Source organism: Macrotis lagotis, chromosome 5, assembly GCF_037893015.1.
Source record: "Macrotis lagotis isolate mMagLag1 chromosome 5, bilby.v1.9.chrom.fasta, whole genome shotgun sequence".
NCBI lineage: Eukaryota > Metazoa > Chordata > Mammalia > Peramelemorphia > Peramelidae > Macrotis > Macrotis lagotis.
In genome coordinates this window covers 74,484,297-74,504,058 of record NC_133662.1, presented here as the reverse complement: position 1 = coordinate 74,504,058, position 19,762 = coordinate 74,484,297, and the positions used below count along the sequence as shown (strand labels likewise).

The 19,762-nt window shown below is 36.2% G+C and overlaps 1 protein-coding gene and 1 pseudogene across 2 annotated transcripts in view; both read left to right on the top strand.

Annotated features, from left to right (window-relative positions):
• The window catches only part of UBE3D (ubiquitin protein ligase E3D), a 198,210-nt gene that overhangs the window by 173,178 nt on the left and 5,270 nt on the right, over positions 1–19,762 (top strand). The gene's annotated exons all lie outside the window — the stretch shown is intronic.
• Positions 322–1,075, top strand: LOC141487813 (COMM domain-containing protein 7-like; annotated as a pseudogene).

Genomic DNA, 19,762 nt, shown 5'->3' with positions numbered 1-19,762 from the left:
AGCTTTGAACTGAACTCATTATGTTCAATCATTTTCAGTTATGTCTGGTTCTTTTTAACCCCACTTGGTGTTTTCTTGGCAAAGATATTGAAGAGGTTTGCCATGTCCTTTCTCTGGCTCATTTTACATGTGAGAAAACTGAAGTGAACAATGTTAAATTACTTGTCCAGTTCACATAATAAGTCTCTGAGGCCAGATTTGAACTCAGGAAGATGAGTCTTCCTGCCTCCAGGCTGGTCCTCTTTGCCCTGTAGTGCCACCTTCTGCCTCCAAACTCTTTATGTATGATCCCAAATCCTTTCTTCCCATGCCAGGCTAATGATGATGATCATGCTGGAGATTAATGGGAAGATCATGATTAAAGTATGTATGTTTGTCTGCAGGAAGCAAAGACCTGAGTTCAAACTGGGCCTCTGCAGAAGCTTAAGTTCAATCTTAGAAAAAACTCAGGATTTTAACAGTCTGAGCAGTTTTCAATGCTGACTGAAGTGATTTTCTACTATTTGATTTAATCCAAGGGTGCTGACACATTCCTGGTTTAAAAAACCCATCTAATTTTGCTTCAGATCAGCTTTGGACCTTTAAAGAATATAGTAAGGAGCTTTCTGCTAGTGCCAAATGGTTCCTTGAAGAAGAATATGATTGCAGAGCAGGTCAGAGTAGATTTCATTACTCTGGATCTTAGTGAAAAGAAAGCCACTTATTTTTCTGATAATTGGGAGCAGAAGTATATTGCATGATTGTTAGTGAGACTGACATTGATGATTAATCAGCTTATAGATATGGAGTGGAGGTTTGGAATACCATCAGGGAGCAAAAAACTTTATAAATTGGGAAACTTTTTTTTCCTTTTAACAATTGAGGTCCCTGATTTAAAAAAGGACCTAAAGTGTGTGTATACAATTAACTTTACTTCAGCTCTATAGCTTCCTGAATGAAATGGATCATGCCAGCCAGCATGGAGTGTTTTTGCTGCAGAGGAAAGCTTAGAGGAATAATTTGCTTATTTTTGTGGCCAGTTCTGTGTAGCTCAAGGGCTAAGGTATCCCCAGAAAGTGTGACAGTACTGTACTAGAGAGCTACATAAACTCATGATTCATGAAAAAAACCTCACTTAGGTCATATCGCAAATATTTGAAATATGAATCCTTTTTTTTGGGTGAGGCAATCAAGCTTAAGTGACTTGCCTAGGGTCACACAACTAGAAACCAGACTTGAACACCTGACTTCAGGGCTGGTGCTCTATCTACTGCACTAAACCCCAAGGGGTAGGTCTTGCAGGGAAAAGATAATGAGTTCTGTTTTAGATGTGTTGAATTTGAGATGTCCAGATTATCTAGTTTGAGATTTACAATGACAGTTAATGATGAGAGATTGGAGGTTAGAAATGATATTAAGCCTAGATGAGTATATCTCAGTATCTCACACAGAGAAATGATATCTTAATCTATGAGAACTGATGACATTACCAAGTGAGATAGTATAAAGCATGAAGTGAAGGGAGCCAGAAATAGATGCTTAGGAGACACCTATGGTTAGTGGGGTAAGATGGAAGACAAATTCCTATATTCCCTAAAATATTTCTATTAACACATTTTTTTAGCAAAGAACTAGAAACAAAGTATGCACTCATCTGTTAGGAGGTAGCTAAACAAAATCTAGTTCAAAATGGAAAATTATTGCTGCTAAAGATATGATCAATATGATAAATTCACAATAGCATGAGAAGAGAGCACATGAATTCAAGGAAAGTGAAATAAGCAAAATTAAGGTACATAATAACTATAACATAAATGGAGAAATAAAAAAGTCAAGTTAAGCTTTTTGTAATTATAATGACCAAGATTTTCCCAAAGAGATGGAAAGCTATATCTCTCTCTTGCCTTTTTGTAAAACTGGGAGTTATGGACCATTGTATATACTGTGAGGCTAGGTTGATGTGTTGATTGGGTTGTTTGTCCTAATTTTTTTTCTTTTAAAAAAAACCTTTTATAAGGGATGGTAGCAGGGGAAGGGATATATTTAGAAATGAAGGTTGACTATTCTAAGCATTAGGGATTAAAAAAAAAGAGAGATAGACCTTGAATTCAAGGAGTTTACAATACCCTGGGGTATGCAATACATAGAGGGGAAAGGAAGGGAAAAGCCATTTATTAAAGATAAGCTAGGCATTGTATTAGTACTTTACAGATTTTTCATTTGATCCTTACAGAACCCTGTGAGGTAAGTGCTATTTTTATTTCTATTTTAACTGTTGAGGAAACTGAGGCAAACAGATGAACTGACTTGTCTAGGGTCACATAGCTAGTGAGGGGTGGAGACCGGATTTGAAATTAGATCTTCTTGACTCAAGACCTAGCCTCTATCCAGGTCACCTCCTGGTTGCTGAGGATTAAGCAAGTCATTGATAAACTATGAAATGTCATAAGGGAGGGCAGCCTGTTGGATTTTTGCCACATGAAAATTGATTGAAGGAATCAATGTTTACTGTACTCAAGGGAAACCTTGGGAGGGCACATGATAGCTTTTGTTGAGTATTTAAAAGGTTATCTTTTGGAAGAGGGAATGGATTTGTTCTGTTTGGCCTCAGAAGGCAAAACCGGGGCAAAGGCACAGAGCAAAATTGAAGCTTTTTGTCAAGGGAAACATTGCCAATTTCTTAACAATGAGAGTTGTCCAAAAGTAGAATGGGCAGCTTCAAGAGGAGGTGGGTTCCCCCTTCTTCCTAGACTTCAAACAGAATCAAAACGATTCCATCTTGGATGTGTTAGTGAGAATTTCCATTGTGTATGAGTTAGACTAAATGGCTACTGAACTCCCACATCTCAAATTCTGTGCTTCTGAGTCTGAATTGCTAATCCCTGAAAAACTAATTCACCTGGTAAGATATAATAGATTGGTAAGATAAAATAGAAAAAGACCCAGACCTGTAATTGCATTATTACAGGGAACTCCCAGGTGAGGAAACTTCCTCTCCCAATGCACTTCAGCATTTTCTGGGAAGCAGTCTTGGAAAGTTTCCTTGGGCATTGATAGTGACTTGTCTAAGGTCATACAATCAGTGTGGATCACAGGTGGGCCTCAAAAGCAGGTCTTTTTGGTTTGGGGACCTATTCTGTATTCACTACATTATTCTGCCTCTTGTTGATAAAGTCCAGATAAAAGCCCACCCTGTACAAGAAACTTTACAGACTTAATGCTAGTACTTTTTCCTCTGTTGATTATCCTGTATTTACATGGCTGTTTACATGTTGTTTCCTCTGTTAAAATGGGGGCTCTTTATGAGCCTGGATAGTCTTTTGGATTTTCTTTGTATCCCTAGTGTTTAGTACATAGCTGTTGTTATTGTTACTCAGTTATCTCTCTTTATTTGTGACCCCATCTGGGGTTTTCTTGGCAAAGATACTAGAGTGATTTGCCATTTCCTTCTCCAGCTCATTTTTACAGATGAGGAAATTGAGGCAAATAGAATTAAATAACTTGACTAGGGTCATACAACTAGTGTCTGAGACCAGATTTGAACTCACAGAGAACTCTCCCTTCCCTCCTCCATCCCCCCACAGAAGGCCTGTAATTGTTTCCATGCCATACATTGATCTTCCTGACTCCATGTGTAGCCCTCAACTAAGTGATAAATGATTATTGACTTACCTTAGAAATAGCTAAATATACTAGCCTCTTCTTGCTTTTTTTTTTTTAAAGGAGACTCCTAGAGAATGAGTTTCAGATAAGCTGACAATTGTGGGAGATAGATTGGAGGTAGGATAAGTTGGGGAAGGATGCAAATGAAACTTAGTGACATCCTTTCATATTATACCATGGAGACAGTGACCTGTACCTTACTAATGTAGAAGGTCTATCTCTGCCTATTAATATGTGATGCCAAGGAGCTTAACAACAGAGTATGAATGATGTTCTCTGTAGCTTCAGTTCCTTTAGGGGAAGAGCCAGGTCGAACCAGGGGCTTCCCTTGAGAGTCAGAGGCCAGTAGTTGTAGCACAGATTGCTGGCCCTGATCAACTCTGTCATTTCCCAGGAAAATTTAATTGGATATGGGTCATCCCTGAGTATTTCATGCCCCAGTCACTAGAAGAATTCACAATACAATAGTCTAATAATTATGAATTTATAATTATAGGCCTTGTTTATATCCAATTCCATTCTTTCCCAAAGTGTTCTGGAGACTTAATTTTCTCAACTGTTATCTGGTTATTGTTTTGATGTGAGTTTGATTTAGTTGGAGAGGGCAGAACTTTTCATTTAATTTAATTTTATTAATTAAAAAGTTTTTAATATTTTGTTTGCCAATTATATACAATAGTAATTTCTACCTATCATTTTCATAAGGTTTTGAATTTTACAGTTTTTCTCCCCCACTCTCCCTTCCCTCCCCATCCTCCCACATAAGGCATTCTGATAATCTTTACATTGTTTCCATGCTATATATTTATCAAATTGAATGTGTTGTGAGAGAAATCATATCCTTGAGGAGAAAATAAAATATTAGAGATAGTAAGATTATGTAATTACACAAGACACTTTTTTAAAAAAAGAATTGAAGGTAATAGACTTTGGTCTTTATTTAAACTTCACAATTCTTTCTCTGGATACAGATGGTATTATCCATCTCAGATACCAAAATTGTCCCTGATTATTGCACTGATGGAATGAGTGAGTCCATCAAGGTTGATCATCACCCCCATGTTGCTGTTAGGGTGTACAATGTTTTTCTGGTTCTGCTCATCTCGCTCAGCATCAGTTCATGCAAATCCTTCCAGGCTTCTCTGAATTCCCATCCCTCCTGCTTTCTAATAGAAAATAATGTTCCATGGCATACATATACCACAGTTTGTTAAGCCATTCCCCAACTGAAGAACATTCACTTAATTTCCAATTCTTTGCCACCACAAACAAGGCTGTTATGAATATTTTTGTTGTACAAGTGATGTTTTTACCCTTTTTCATGATCTCTTCAGGATATAGACCCATTAGTGTATTAAAGGGTATGCATATTTTTATTGCCCTTTGGCCATAATTCCAAATTGCTCTCCAGAAAAGTTGGATCCACCAACAGTGTATTAGTGTTCCAGATTTCCCACATCCCTTCCAACACTGAGCATTGTCCTTTCTGGTCATATTGGTCAGTCTGAAAGGTTTAAGGTGGTGCCGCAAGTTGCTTTAATTTGCATTTCTCTAATCAGTAATGATTTATAGCAGTTTTTCATATGACTATGGATCACTTTGATTTGAGAGGGTATAATTTTACATGAAACTAACAAAAAGGATTTATCATAAAGAATTGCAGCGTACATAGCTAGTTATCCTGGGTTCGGGTCCAGGCTCATCGTCTCAGTTGGGAGTCTCCTTCTGTGGTTACTTTCTAAGGGCAAAGTCCTAACCTCTGGGTGTGAATATGCCACCATTGAAGCCACATTGATAGGTCAGTCACTTTCTCAAATTGGTTTTATACCAATAAATCTATTATCAGTAAGCATTTATTGAATGCCTGCTTTATGTCAGTCACTGTGCTAATAAAAATATAATAATAACAAAAAGGGCAGCTAGGTGGCTTAGTGGTTAAGAGAACTGACCTTGGAGTCAGGAGGGTGGGAGTTCGAATCCAGCCTCAGACACTTGCCACTTATTAACTGTGTGGCCTGGGCAAGTTACTTAACTCTGATAGCCTCACATCCAGGGGCATCTCCAATTATCCTGATTCATATCTGGCCACTGAAGCCATATGGCTCTGGAGGAGAAAGTGAGGCTCTCCCTCACTCACTCAACTCCAATTCATGTCCTTGTCATGGCATCACCTCCCTGATGCCGTGGTTTTCTTTGAGAATGAAGGACAAACATCATCAATAATAATAACTCATATATGGCATTTGCTATGTGTCATGTAATGGCTTCTACCTTTTTGAGGCTAATGGGTACTGTTGTTATTCCCATTTTACAGATGAGGAAACTGAGGCAAACCAGGATTGAGTGATGTGCCCAGGGTCATACAGCTAGTAAGTGTCTGAGGCCAGATTTGAATTCAGGAAGATGAGTGCAGTCCTGAAATTCTGTCCATTATGCCACCTAACAAGTATTTACTAAATATTTAATCTATTCTAGCACATATACAGAGGAATGCAAAAATAGTTACTTTTCTCAAGGAAAATTATTGGGGGATTTAATACCAGTTAACTCTTTTAAGATTTTCAAAATAATACACACCTGTGATCTCATTTGATCCTCAGAACCCTGTGCATTTGGTACTAATAGCCTCTTTTTACAGATGAGGAAACTGAGACTGAGAGGTTAAATGACTTGTGTAGGGTCACAAAGTAAGTTTCTGAGGCAGGACTAAACTCAGGTCTTCCTGATTCCAAAGATTATTCCTGCTCCCTCTTCTGTATGTAAAAAGGAGCCTGTGGTCATGAATGTTTAAAATAAATATTGTGAGCATCAAAGGAAAAGCACTTTACACAATTATAGGATTATATTGTAAAGTGGGATAAGAATGTGTTATTGCTACAGTCTTCAGTATATAATTTAATATATATAATTTCAGTTTCAGGGACAGGCATTTGGTATTGTAGGTCTTCTTCTATCCTGAGCTCGGAGATCAATCTTAGGCAAGAAAGGCAGATACCTATCTTTCATATTCCCAACACTTGAAAACTGTTTTAAGAGTCCTCTGGCTCTTATGAGATATGAGAATTAGAAGATTTAGTTTCATTGTCTATTTACCTTCCAAAAATATCTGACTTGTTTTTTTGGGAAATCCACTCCTATAACTTGGACTTCATTTTCCCTGAGTCAGATTTTATATCGAAAGTGAGAGTTATATATACTTGGCTAAAATTCCAACCAGAATGGATCTGGGTCAGTCAGCCTGTGTTTTAGGTGACACCAGATCTCTGGGTTCCTGCTCTCTTCACTGATATAACTTCCTTGATTTCCTTTTGAGTGAGGTTTAGTTGAAAAGTTAGTTTGACACTTTTTAGTAGTCAATGAAGTCTGTGATTTCTGTAGTTTTAAAGATTAAATTTAAAAAAAATAACTCTTAACTGGCATCCACCAGCCAAAGTGAGGCAACACACCTCCAAGATAAATTTACCCAGTTCAGATTGTGAAGACAGCTGTGACCTTCCCTGGTTTCTTCCTAAAAGAGGGTGGTGAGTCACTTTGGCTGTTTGCCCTGCATCATTCCTCCAATTTCAAAGAGGTCTATTCTTATTTGGCTCAATGCAGTGGCCTCGAAATCATTAGAGTTATTAGCATGCTCTTATATACTTAACATTTTCAGAGAGCTTTGCCACCCTTTACGAAGCTGAGTTGGCAAGACTCTGGGCTCATCTACCTGGATGGGAATCCTCTTTACTTTATTCCTAGAAATTGTTTATACAATGTCTAACTCTGGAAGAAGCCATTTTACATTTGGTCAGCTCAGACTGTGACCATATGCTTTTCTTTATTTTGTTGTGCTGAAATGTGCCTCCCTATAACCTGCCCTCTCCTCCACCCACTGCCATTGTACTAGGTCACAGTGCCTTTCACAGAATAGGTACTAGGGAAATGTCGATTACATTGAATTAAAATTCTGGGTCCTAGAAAAACACTTTCTTTAATATAATAGCCTTTTGGTAATGAGGTCATAGAGTTAGAGCCAGAAGGGACCTTTAAAGGTCATTAAATCTAATCCTGTAATTTTACAGATGAGGAACCTGAGGCTTTAGAGAGTTTAAGAAAGGTACTCTCAAGGGTCACATAGTCACTGTCTGAGGTAAGATTTGAACACAGATCTTCCTGAGGTCAGTCTGGAACATTATCTGCCCTTTCTCTGAATTCTTTAAAAAGTTGTAGCCTGTAGCCTGTAGCCCTACCAGATCTTATATTATAAAGCATCAGTCATCAAAACTGTCTGGTATTGGCTAAGAAATAGAGTGGTCGATCAATGGAATAGACTAGGTGCAATTACAGGAATTGATTATAGTAATCTGTTGTTTGATAAACTCAAAGAACCCAGTATCTGGGATAAGAACTCTCTCTTTGATAAAAACTGTTGGGAAAATTGGAAGTTAGTATGGTGGAAACTTGGATTAGACCAACAACTCATACCCTATACCAAGATAAGATCAAAATGGATACAGGATTTAGATATAAAAAAAATATTATAAGCAAACTAGGAGAACAAGGAATAGTATACCTGTCAGATCTATGGAAAGGGAAAGCAGTTTATGACCAAAGAAAAGATGGAGAACATCATTAAAAACAAACTAGACAATTTTGATTACAGTAAATTAAAAAGCTATTGCACAGAGAAAAACCACTGTAACCAAGATCAAAAGAAATGTAGTAAATTGTGAAGCAATTTTTACAACTAGTATTTCTGACAAAGGACTCATTTCTAAAACATACAGAGGATTGAGTCAAATTTAAAAAAAAAACAAGCCATACCCCAATTGACAAATGGTCAAAGTATATGCAGAGGCAATTTACAGATGAGGAAATTAAAGCAATCCATGGTCATATGAAAAATTACTCTAAATCACTACTTATTAGAGAAATGCAAGTTAAAACATCTCTTAGGTGCCACCTGACACCTCTCAGACTGGCTAATATGATCAGAAAGGACAATGATCTGGGTCTATACCCTGAAGGAGAACCCCAACTGAGAGAATGAGCCTGGAGCAGAACCCAGGATAACTAGTTATGTACACTGCAGTTCTTTATGATAAATCCTTTTTGTTAGTTTCATGTAAAAGTTATGCCCTCTCAAATCAAAGCAATCTAGGCTTAAGTAATTTACCCAGGGAGGGCATGTGGGAAATCTGGGACACTAATACATTGTTGGTGGAGCTGTGAACTTATTCAACCTTTCTGGAAAGCAATTTGGAATTAGGCCCAAAGGGCAACAAAGATGTACCTGCCCTTTGATCCAGCAATACCACTACTGGATTATAACCTGAAGAGATTATGAGAAAGGGCAAAAATATCACTTGTACAAAAATATTCATAGCAGCCTTGTTTGTGGTGGCAAAGAATTGGAAATTAAGTGAATGTCCTTCATTTGGGGAGTGACTTAACAAAGTATGGTATATGTATGCGATGGAACACTATTGTGCTATTAGAAACCAGGAGGGATGGGAATTCAGAGAAGCCTGGAAGGATTTGCATGAACTGATGCTGAGTGAGATGACCAGAACCAGAGCATTGTATACCCCAACAGCAACATGGGGGTGGTGAACAATGTTAATGGACTTGCTCATCTCATCAGTGCAGTAATCAGGCATAATTTTTGGATATCTGCTATAGAGAATACCATCTATATCCAGAGAAAGAACTGTGGAATTTGAACAAAGACCAAAGACTATTACCTTTAATTTAAAAAATACCCGCTATCTTATTCTGTAATTTTGCTCTCTCTTATACTTTATTTTTCTTCCTTAAGGATATGATTTCTCTCTCATCACATTCAACTTAGATCAATGTATACCATGGAAGCAATGTAAAGACTAATAGACTGCCTTCTCTGGGGGGTAGGGGGAGGGAAGCAGGATTAGAGGAAAAATTGTAAAATTCAGAATAAATAAAATCTTTCTAGAAAAAAGAAAAGTTGTAGCCTGAAGCACAGCTCCTTTTTTCCCTCCACATTTCAACTACTCTAAATGCTATGGTTGCTAGGTCTTATATCATCTAATCCATTAATTAGTGATCAGGCATCTATTGATAGATCTATGCTAACACTCAGAACAAAGAAAAACACTTTCTTTTCTGTTTTCAGCAGAGAAAATACCACCATTCATACAGATAGGTGAAATCCCCTATCCATACCATATCTTGACATGGTACCAGCCTGTGACCTGTTTCTTTAGTTTGTCATGCATTTCTTTCCTTTGACCTGGTGGTCTATAGTATGTTCCAGCCACACTGCCACTTTTCTTTCTCTGTTTCTTCTTATCCAAATGCTGTTCACTGTGTATCTTTCTTCGAGTTCATGGATTTTCTCTTTCCTTTTTATGTATGATTATAGTCTACCTCCTACTCCCACTGTTTTGAGCGAATTTATTCCTTTTGATTAAGATATATACTTTTTCTAGGTTTGTTTCAGTTGTGAGTTACATTCTATCAGGTCTCAATGAATAACTATGAGGGTGCTGCTAGGTGGGGCAGTAGATAGAGTTCTAGGCCAGGAGTCAGGAGCACCAGCCCTGAATTCAAAATTGACCTCAGACACAATACTTAGCTGTGTGATCTTGGGCAAGTCACTTAACCCCATTGCCTTGCAAAAATCAAGACCAAAAGAAAAAAGAAAAAAAAAGAATACCTATGAAGTTGAATTTACTTGTATAAAATTACTAGTTTATCCTCTTCATTTGCATATAAACATAGGAGACTACATGTTATATTATTGCCTTTCTTCTCAGATATTGTTTCCCGTAAATTGCTCCTCCTTTTCATAAATTTTCTTCCTATGTTACGATCCTGAACCTCTATCATCAGACTTGGTAAATATATGTGGGAATTTATATATATATGGGAATTTTATAGATAGATAGATAAATAGTCCTCATTGGGTTTATTCTCTTAAGAATTGGTCCAGAAATGCAAATCCCATTCTCAAGCACTATCTCAACCAGATGTTCCCTTTCCTTTTTGAACACAGACTCTCAGCTTCTACCCTGAAAAATACCATTTTTCTATTTTATGACATGTTCAGAAACTATTTTACCTAGTTGAAGCAGTTTTTGCTCTTGGTTGCTTTTCTGATAAGCAACCAGAATTAGAAAGAGTTAGATAATGAGACTATTTGTAAGAAAAATCACTGAAAAAATCGGAATCCTGATATGTCTATCACAAAATAGCTGCCTTGTGCCCTAGTGGAGTTCATTCCATTGACTCTGGAAATTTTTAATTCTGCTCTAGTCTTTAAAAAGTTACTTCTGAATTTCCTTTGGGGGTGTATATATATATATATATATATATATATATGTGTATTCCTGAAGAAAAGATTTAAGTAAAAATGGAGCTATGTAACACTGCATTTTAGAGTAACTGAAATCAAGAGTTAAATATGCCTTCTCAAAACCATTTATTATTTATTATTTTTTATGCTAAATTGCATATCTTTTCATATAGATAAAAGATTTCATTTATCTGATATAGCTAACATGCCAGTACATTCCCCCCCTCATGCATTATTGACTGTCTTAATGATTTTCTTCTAAATTTTGATTAAGCAGAAGCAAAGAAGCAAACTAACCACTTTAGAATAACATCCATGATAATCCAAGAGAAAAGCAATCTCTTTTATATGTTTATTTGGTCTATCTTAAGCAAAATATCAACATATTCCTAAATCTATAGTAAAAGAATCTTTCGAGTCATAAGTGATAATATATAGTCTTTGTTCCTGAGATGTATTAAATCCTTACCTAGTACCTCTCACCATCCATGATGGTTTTATAAGAGTATTTCCATACAAGCAAGTTATAGTCAAAAGGTAAAATATTTTGAGAAATGCCTTCACCCCCAAACTCACCACTGTATATGACTTTGATCTTGTGGGTTTGAAAATTTGGAAAATTTAATTTAAAAACTTGCTTGTTTTGCATTACAATAACACCATTGATGCTTTTATCACAGTCTACTTAGCTGGGAAAAGATGGATGATGGAATATGTTCAAGACTTAGTTCCATTCGTGTCTGTGAATCTGCCTTATGTATAATTATATCTCTTCCTAAACAGGCTGTCAGAAGATACCCAGTTCCATTGTATTTTCCCCCTTCCCCCAAGCATCAACCATGTCCCGCACACAGTGAGTGACATGCTTAACTTGGCTACACTTACCTGGACTATTTTCCAGGGAGAAGACAAAAAGCAAAATACATATATATATATATATATATATATATATATATATATATATATATATATATATATATAATATTTGTGTAAATTAGCATACATCTTAGGGCAACTAGGTAGTGTAGTAGAGTGCTGGGCCTGGAATCAGCAAGACTCATCTTTCTGAATTCAAATCTGGCTTCAGACACTTAACTAGCTGTGTCACCCCTGGGCAGGTCACATACCTCTGTTTGCCTCAGTTTCCTCATTTGTAAAATGAACTGGGAAGGAAATCGCAAACCATTCCATTATCTTTGTTAAGAAAAACCCAAAATGGGTCTTGAAAAGTTCGAAATGATTAAAAACAACTGAACAACAATAAAAAGAGTATGTTACAGCTTATAGGAAATCAGGAAGACAGATAAAATGAAATTTGTATAAATGAATCAATTTGAGCTTTGCAAATAACTCTACGAGGTAGGAGGCACTATAGCTCTTATTACAGAACTATAAAATTTCTATGTTATAAAGGACCATACCAGTAAGGGACATATCAGCTAAGAGGGGGACTGTTTTTTTTTTACCTTTCCTTGTCTCCCTAGTGGTTAGCACAATGTTTGGTACATAATAAACATTTAATAAATTTTTGTTTACTGATTGATTGAATATGAAGCCAAAGGACCTGATTTCAAATATTAGTTCTTTTATTCATGACCTGTATGATTGTGGGTAAGTCGGTTCACATCTCTGGACTTCAGTTTATTCATCTATTAAATGACCTTAACTAGATGGCCTTAAATTCCCTTCTAGCTCTGAATCTGTGATCTTCTTTCCCTCCCTCCCTCCTTCCCATCCTCCTTCCCTCTCTTCCTTCCTTCTTTCCTTCCTTCCATTCGGGACAAATATTGATATTCCCTTGACCAATTTTTCCCCCCTCAGAACTGGAGGCAGAGGGAGGGGTGTCATTATTATGATACTCATAGTTTTTTTCCTATTTTTCTTGATAAAATCTTCCTCCTTAGCTGTCTCTTTTGGTCCTTTTCCTCATCCTTCCTTTTTGTAGGAAGGTAATTTTCCATAGACTAGCCATTTTTATTGGATGCAATTTGTAGCCAGAAGTCTCTAATATGATGATTTCCATTGCCTTACCTTCTATAAATATTCTAGTAATTTCAGAAATTACCCCTCAGTTAGTCAACAAGCAATTTTTAAATGCCTACTATGTGCCCATCACTATGCCAATCACTGATGATACCCTCTAGCAGCTGATGGAAAGAGCCAACAGTCATACAGCTAGATACAGACAAGATATGTGCAGGAAAGTTAGAGATAATGAACAGAGGAAAGACACCTGCATTAAGGGGATCAGGAAGGACTTTTCCTAGAAAATGGAATTTAGGCTGGAGCTTGAAGGAAGCCAAGGAGTCTGGGCTCATGGTCTTGACCTGGCAATCTCTTTTTTTCTTTTCCTAGCCAAAGAAAGATTTTGATCTTTTCTCAGAGGAATAAAAAAAAAAACCTGGTATTTAATCCTAAATTTCGTTTATATTATATCTTGAGTTTTGCAAAGTGCTTTCCTGACATCCCTGCGATTAAGATGAGATGCTCCAGCTTAGAGAAGAGAAGTGATTGGCTCAGGGTCATAAAACTAGTAGGTTTTGGATCTGGAATTAGAAGACAAATTTGGTGGTCCTAGAGTAACTCAATTCCCTAATTCAACATATCTTCCACTAATGAATGGAGATCCTTATGGAGAGAATATGTAAAGTGGAGGAAGGTCTCTGCTTTTTGACAAAAGAGGAGAGAGCCCTCAAAAAAAGTAGAAGTCCCTTAATGACTTTCAGATAAAATACAAAAATGCTTAGTCTAAGCATTCTTGATCTCATATATATTTGCAGACTTTTTCATTTTTATTTATGACTTTTAATTCTTTTTTTCATACATAATCATTTCCTTATCTTAAACTACCACAGACACAGTCCCCTAAATGCATGCATTATTAAATCCTTCCTTGTAGCAAAGAAACACAACAAATAAAACTATTGCAGCTGATGGTGTATGTCATATTAGAAATTCTTCCTCCCTTACCCTCTGTCCACAAGGAGGAAATTCCAAACCAAGACTGATTCTGGCTACCTTTTAGTTTTGTTTCATTTATATTGTTATTGTGTGTACATATTGTTCTTTTATTCTGCTTACTTTATTCTCCATTAGTCTTTTTTTCTTAGGATAATTTCTTGTTTTAAACAGCTGAAAAGAATATTTTATTACATAGCAAAAAGAAAAAAGAAGGCTATATAAAATAAGGAGTTTGTTTCATACAGTTTGATTTTCTTAAAAGTTTAATGAATGCTCTATGACACTTAAAATTTAATCTAAAATTAGGGGCGGCTAGGTGGCGCAGTGGATAAAGCACCGGCCCTGGAGTCAGGAGTACCTGGGTTCAAATCTGACCTCAGACACTTAATAATTACCTAGCTGTGTGGCCTTGGGCAAGCCACTTAACCCCATTTGCCTTGCAAAAAACCTAAAAAATAATTTATTCTAAAATTAAACACCAAAAAATATACAAACCAACATTTCCATAAACAGAGCAGAAAATTAAAAAAGACCCTAGTATATGGAGCCATGAATTTCCATTTCATATTTTTGGTGGGATTTTTTAAGTTATATAATTAATTTTCCATGTTACTCTCAAAACTGTCCTGTTTATGCTACCTTCTTAAATGTCCTTTTGTTCCCTTCTGTGCATTTTAAAAAATGTTACAGTGACTCATTTTATATAACACCATTTTTAATTATTCCTCTGAAGTCCTTGTGAAAAATCCATTTTCCCTCCTTTGAGTGTCTGCCTTTAGTTGTTCCAGTTACTTATTCCTCTCATTAGGATAACTTAGATAATAATAACTTAGAACCTCTGGCCCTGGGATGTCCTGGTCTTTTACTTCCAGGGTCCTCAGCCTGTTGCTCTTGGACTACCCTGAGGAATTTTTGGTCACCCTGTAGCTTTGTTGGGGGATGTCTCTGGACCCAGAGCTCTGCAGGCTCATGGTACTGGTCATCTCTGTTCACAGTGGAAAGCTCCAGCTTTGGTGCTAGGTTTTGGCAAATAAAACTTCCTTTCCTATTAATTTCAGACCTCTGGCTGACTTTTTGTGTAGTTCTTAAATAATTTACTGTGTTCCTTATTAGATTTCTTGATCCTTAATGGGACTGGTATGAATTTCAAGGTTTTGCTGAAATTTCAAGGTTTATGGGAACTTGTTGGTTTGCCTTCCATTCAGGCAGCCAGAAACTTGACTTCTTACATTTTAGATCAATTTACACAGTCTAGTTTCAGTCACTTGCTCATCATCCCATCTTGTGTCTCTATACCTTTGTAGTTTTTAAAATTGTAGAGATTTTTTCCATCACTGTCATTTTCTAATATTCCTCCTCTTGGATCCACCCTCCCCAGTGGAACTCTCTTTTAAAGCAAATGATATTTAAATAGAATCAGCATATATTTTCATATAAGCATGAATTTTTTTCCATAGGTAGACCCTGACATGTCTGTGCCAAGAATAAGAAGCTAGTCAATGCAAGAACCTGTTTGATTTTGTCTTCAAATACTTGAATCTATTACAGGATCAATCATATAATAAATACTTGTTGAATTTAATTGACATTTTTTGTGATAATAATAAAAAATTGACTTTTTAAAATAACATCAAAGCACTTTACATGCATCATCTCTCTTAACACTCATTACTATCCTGGGAAGTTTGTAGTTCCTTGGGGGGGGGGGGCTAGGCATGTGATTTCATTGGCAAAAAAATGGAACTCCTAATGAGTAAACTCCCATGTAGTAGATTAGTGCTGGAGAGTTAAGTGACTTATCCAGATTTATAGGATTTGAATCCAGGTTCTCATCACTGTCCAGTGAAGATGGTTCTCTGTTCACTATGCCTTGCTTTCTCTTTCTGGAACTGAGGGAGTAGAAATTGGTAGTGCAGATTTTATTATTCCTGTTTACAGATGTGAAAACTGAGGCTCTAAAAGTTTAAATTACTTCCCTTCATCACACAATTATTTATCGGGGTGGAACTTGAATTTCTCTCCCCTGTGTCCAAACCTAATTCTTTCTACTATGCCATATCATCTCTCAATTTTATTTTTCACCCTATTTCCAATACTTTTTAATACCAGTTTCGTCAAAATAGTTGTTTTTTTGGTTTGTTTTATATAAAAAGACAACACAGAGGGCTGTTTTGGATGTGAAAAAACTGCAACTAGATTTTCAGGCAGGTGCACTACAGTTTTTTTCTTAGAAAAAGGCAATCTGATACCAAGTCAGATCAATCTTCATATATAATTTGGAATTGCCTTTGATATATGAATATGAATATCACATGTGATAGCTTTTTAAAAAAAATTTAAGTACACAGTGCCATCATAAAGAAACCTTGCTGTCTATCTTGAAAAATATTCTTTCTGAAACTCAAATTTTCCAATGCATTATACTTTCATCTGGTTTTTATAGTACATAGTGTGCCTTTGCAGAATATTATTTGATGCAGTCAACTTTGTCAGCAAAGGTCTATTGAAATTTCAAAAGGTTATTAAGTAGAAGTTAATCATACAAGTTTATGACTATTGATATTAAAGGACTTTCAGGGTGTTTCAAATGTTGAACGTTTATCCTGAAATTTTCTTAGCATGGCTTTTAGTTTGACTGAATATAGCCTATTATTGTTTGCTAAATGAGAGAAGGTAAAAAAATAAAGCATTTTGTCAAATTTTAGGCACAAATATATCAATATCATCATTACCATTTTTATCATTAGTTATTTTTATATACCATGATGGAAGAAGCCTGCTTTTTACTGATGTCTTAAACTGAATACTTTATTTTTAATCAACTTTGGGGCAGTGTGAAGAATACTGGACTTAGAGTCAATAAGATATGAATTACCTTAGGGATTTACTAGCTGTGGGACTCTGGTCAAGTCTCTTAACTACTCAAGTATAAGTTTCTAGATAGCATCTCTCTCACAAAGTTGTTGTGAACATCAAATAAAATCAAAACACTTGGCAGAAATTTCAAGCACTATATAAATGCTGATGATTAATATTAATAATTCTTTTATTTGGCCACAGAAAGTAGTCATCTGTGCACACAGTCCATTGTTGTTAAGTTGCTTTTCAGTGATATCCAACTCTTTGTGATCCCATTTGGGGTTTTCTTGGCAGAGATACTGGAATAGTTTGTTTGCTTGTTCCTTCTACAGCTCCTTTTACAGATGGGGAACTGAGGCAACAGCTAAGCTACTAAGTATCTAAGGCCAAATTTGAACTCAGGAAGATGAGTCTTCCTGACAGAGGCCTAGCATTCTATCCACTGTACCCCCTTGCTGCCCCCCCCAAATAGTTCATAGATCATTAAAAATGTTGGACAGAACTAACCAGTCTCAGATCTGTTCTTATCCGAATCCTATTAAGGTGATAAGAATGTGATGCTGATGCTAAATTATAAGAAATGTTTAATGATAGTATATGGACTTTGCAGAAATGAAAAGCTTTCAAAATATAGAGATCTAGCTTAAGAAATCAAAACATTTTCTGTATTTATCCTTCCTGTCTGCTTGTCTGCTTCTGGGTTTGTCCTCAAGATACTTTCCGGGAATCTGTTGAGCTTCACATTTTCAGCATTTCCATTCAATTATTAAAAAACAGTCATTTTATCCACTTGTCCCCTAATCCAGACTATTTCTATCTGAATTCCCTTTATTATTCATGGGAAGAAACAAGAATAATCCTAAGAATAACAGCTCATGTTTATATAGTGCTTTAAGGTTTGCCAAGCATTTGATATATACCTTGTCTCATCTGATCCCTATAAACAGCATTACTATTGGATTGATAATCAGGTATCTATTTTCAGATGAAGAAACTGAGGTTCAGAGTGGCTGAATGGTCCCCTGGTGACAGATATTTCTGACTTTTCAGTTTGGTACTCCTGCTGCTATGGCAGGTTGCTTCATGTGGCATCACTGCAAACCTTGATGACCAAATGTTTTAACAGCAACAGAGTCTGAAAATCTACAGCCATTTTCTTATATTTTCAAGTGCCTTGAAACATTTACTTTTGAGGGTAAAACTGGAAAGATGAAATGCAGAGATTTTTTCTCAGTGCAGTGGAACAAAATCAAATTATCTTTTCTTAAAATAAATGGCAGTCAGGGAAGGCAATTTTTCCTGTCATGGATAAGAGCAAGGGAATATAAAATCAGCATTTAAAATGTGTTAACTCATAGTGTTTTAAATAAAAGAAGCCCAAATGCAATGGATGGATACCTGTTCTCAGAGATGATTACAGTTTCTTGTTATTATGTCCTTAAAAAAACATAGACATTGTATTAAGATTGCTGAAGCATAGAAATTAGAAGTGAGAAAAGACTTACTGGACCAACTTTTCAAAGAGTTCTTTCTGGAGCCTACATTTTTTCTTATTCATAGTTATGTAATTAAATCACAGCCAACCTTTTGCAGCTTTGGAATGAAGACTGTTTGACTCTTTTCACCTTTAGGGTAGAGCTTACAGCAAGATTTGTTCAAAAGAAAAAAAAATTCATGGTAGGTCACAAACCAATACTTCTTTTTATAAGTTTTCTCTTCAGAATAAAAATTCTATTATATCCCACCTAGCATGCATGTTGCCTTCCAATATAGGAACAGCAAAGATTGTTTTTCTTTTTGTTTGTTTTGTATTCCCACAGAGTCTGGCATATAGTAAGTGATTAGTAATTCCTTCCAATTCCTTCCTCTTTCCCTTTTTTCCTCTCTCCATCTCTACTTAAATTCTTCCCTCCCTCCCTCCTCTCTTTGCTTCCTTCCCTCCTTCCTTCTTCCCTCCCTCCCCTCTTTCCTTCCTTCCCTCCTTCCTTCTTCCCTCCCTCCCCTTCCTTCCTTCCTTCCTTCCTTCCTTCCTTCCTTCCGCCCTCCCTCCCTTTCTCTCAAAGTGGCTGTGAGATTTGAATCAGGGAAGAAATTCTCAGGAAATTGCAAAGCATAATACTAGTGTACGGTTAGTTTATTCTTCTGCAGTGATTTTCAGCTTGACTTGGAAGCAGTGAACCCCATGCTTGAAATGCTCTCCTTCCTGCCTCATCTCCACCTCCTGAATCTCTCTGCTTTCTTTTGAGGCTCAGCTCAAGTGCTGCCTGCTACCAAAAAGAATTTCTTGATCCTTTTTTCTTCTCCCCATTTGTGAGTGTATATCCTTCCACTTCCCCCAGAATTCCATCTCAGAATTTTAGACATGGATTTCTGCTAAAACAGTACTAAAATTCTGATGAAAGCAACACTAAGAGCTCACATTATTTAGCATTTTACAATTTACAAGAGACTATCTTTTACAAAAAATCCCATGAGGCAAGGATTATGGATATTTTTGTTCTCCTTTTGAAGCTGAAGGATCCCAAGTATTTTACACACTCTATAGTCATTTCAAGTGGAATTTTTAAACCCTCTTCCTACTAAGTTTTATATCATTCAGAAATGCTGATCATTTATTTTATATCTGGAAGTTTTGCTAAAGTTATTAATTCAGTTATTTTTTAGTTGACTGCTCATGATTATTACTTCGGTTTCTTTTTCTTGTTTATTGCTATGGCAATCATTTCTGGTACTTTGTCAAATAGAAGTAGGTGATAATGGACATCTTAGTTTCATCTTTCAATATGTTATAAAAGATTGGTTTTAGATATATACTATTTATTATTTTTTCTAGGGTTTTTACTCTCACAATCATCAAAGTGGGAAAATTGACAAGGAAAAATAATGATGGGAAGCTGTAAGGAAACAGGGTCATTGATACACTGTGAATGATTCACTTACTATTCTGAAAACCAATTTGGAATTATGCACAAAAAGTTATTAACAACA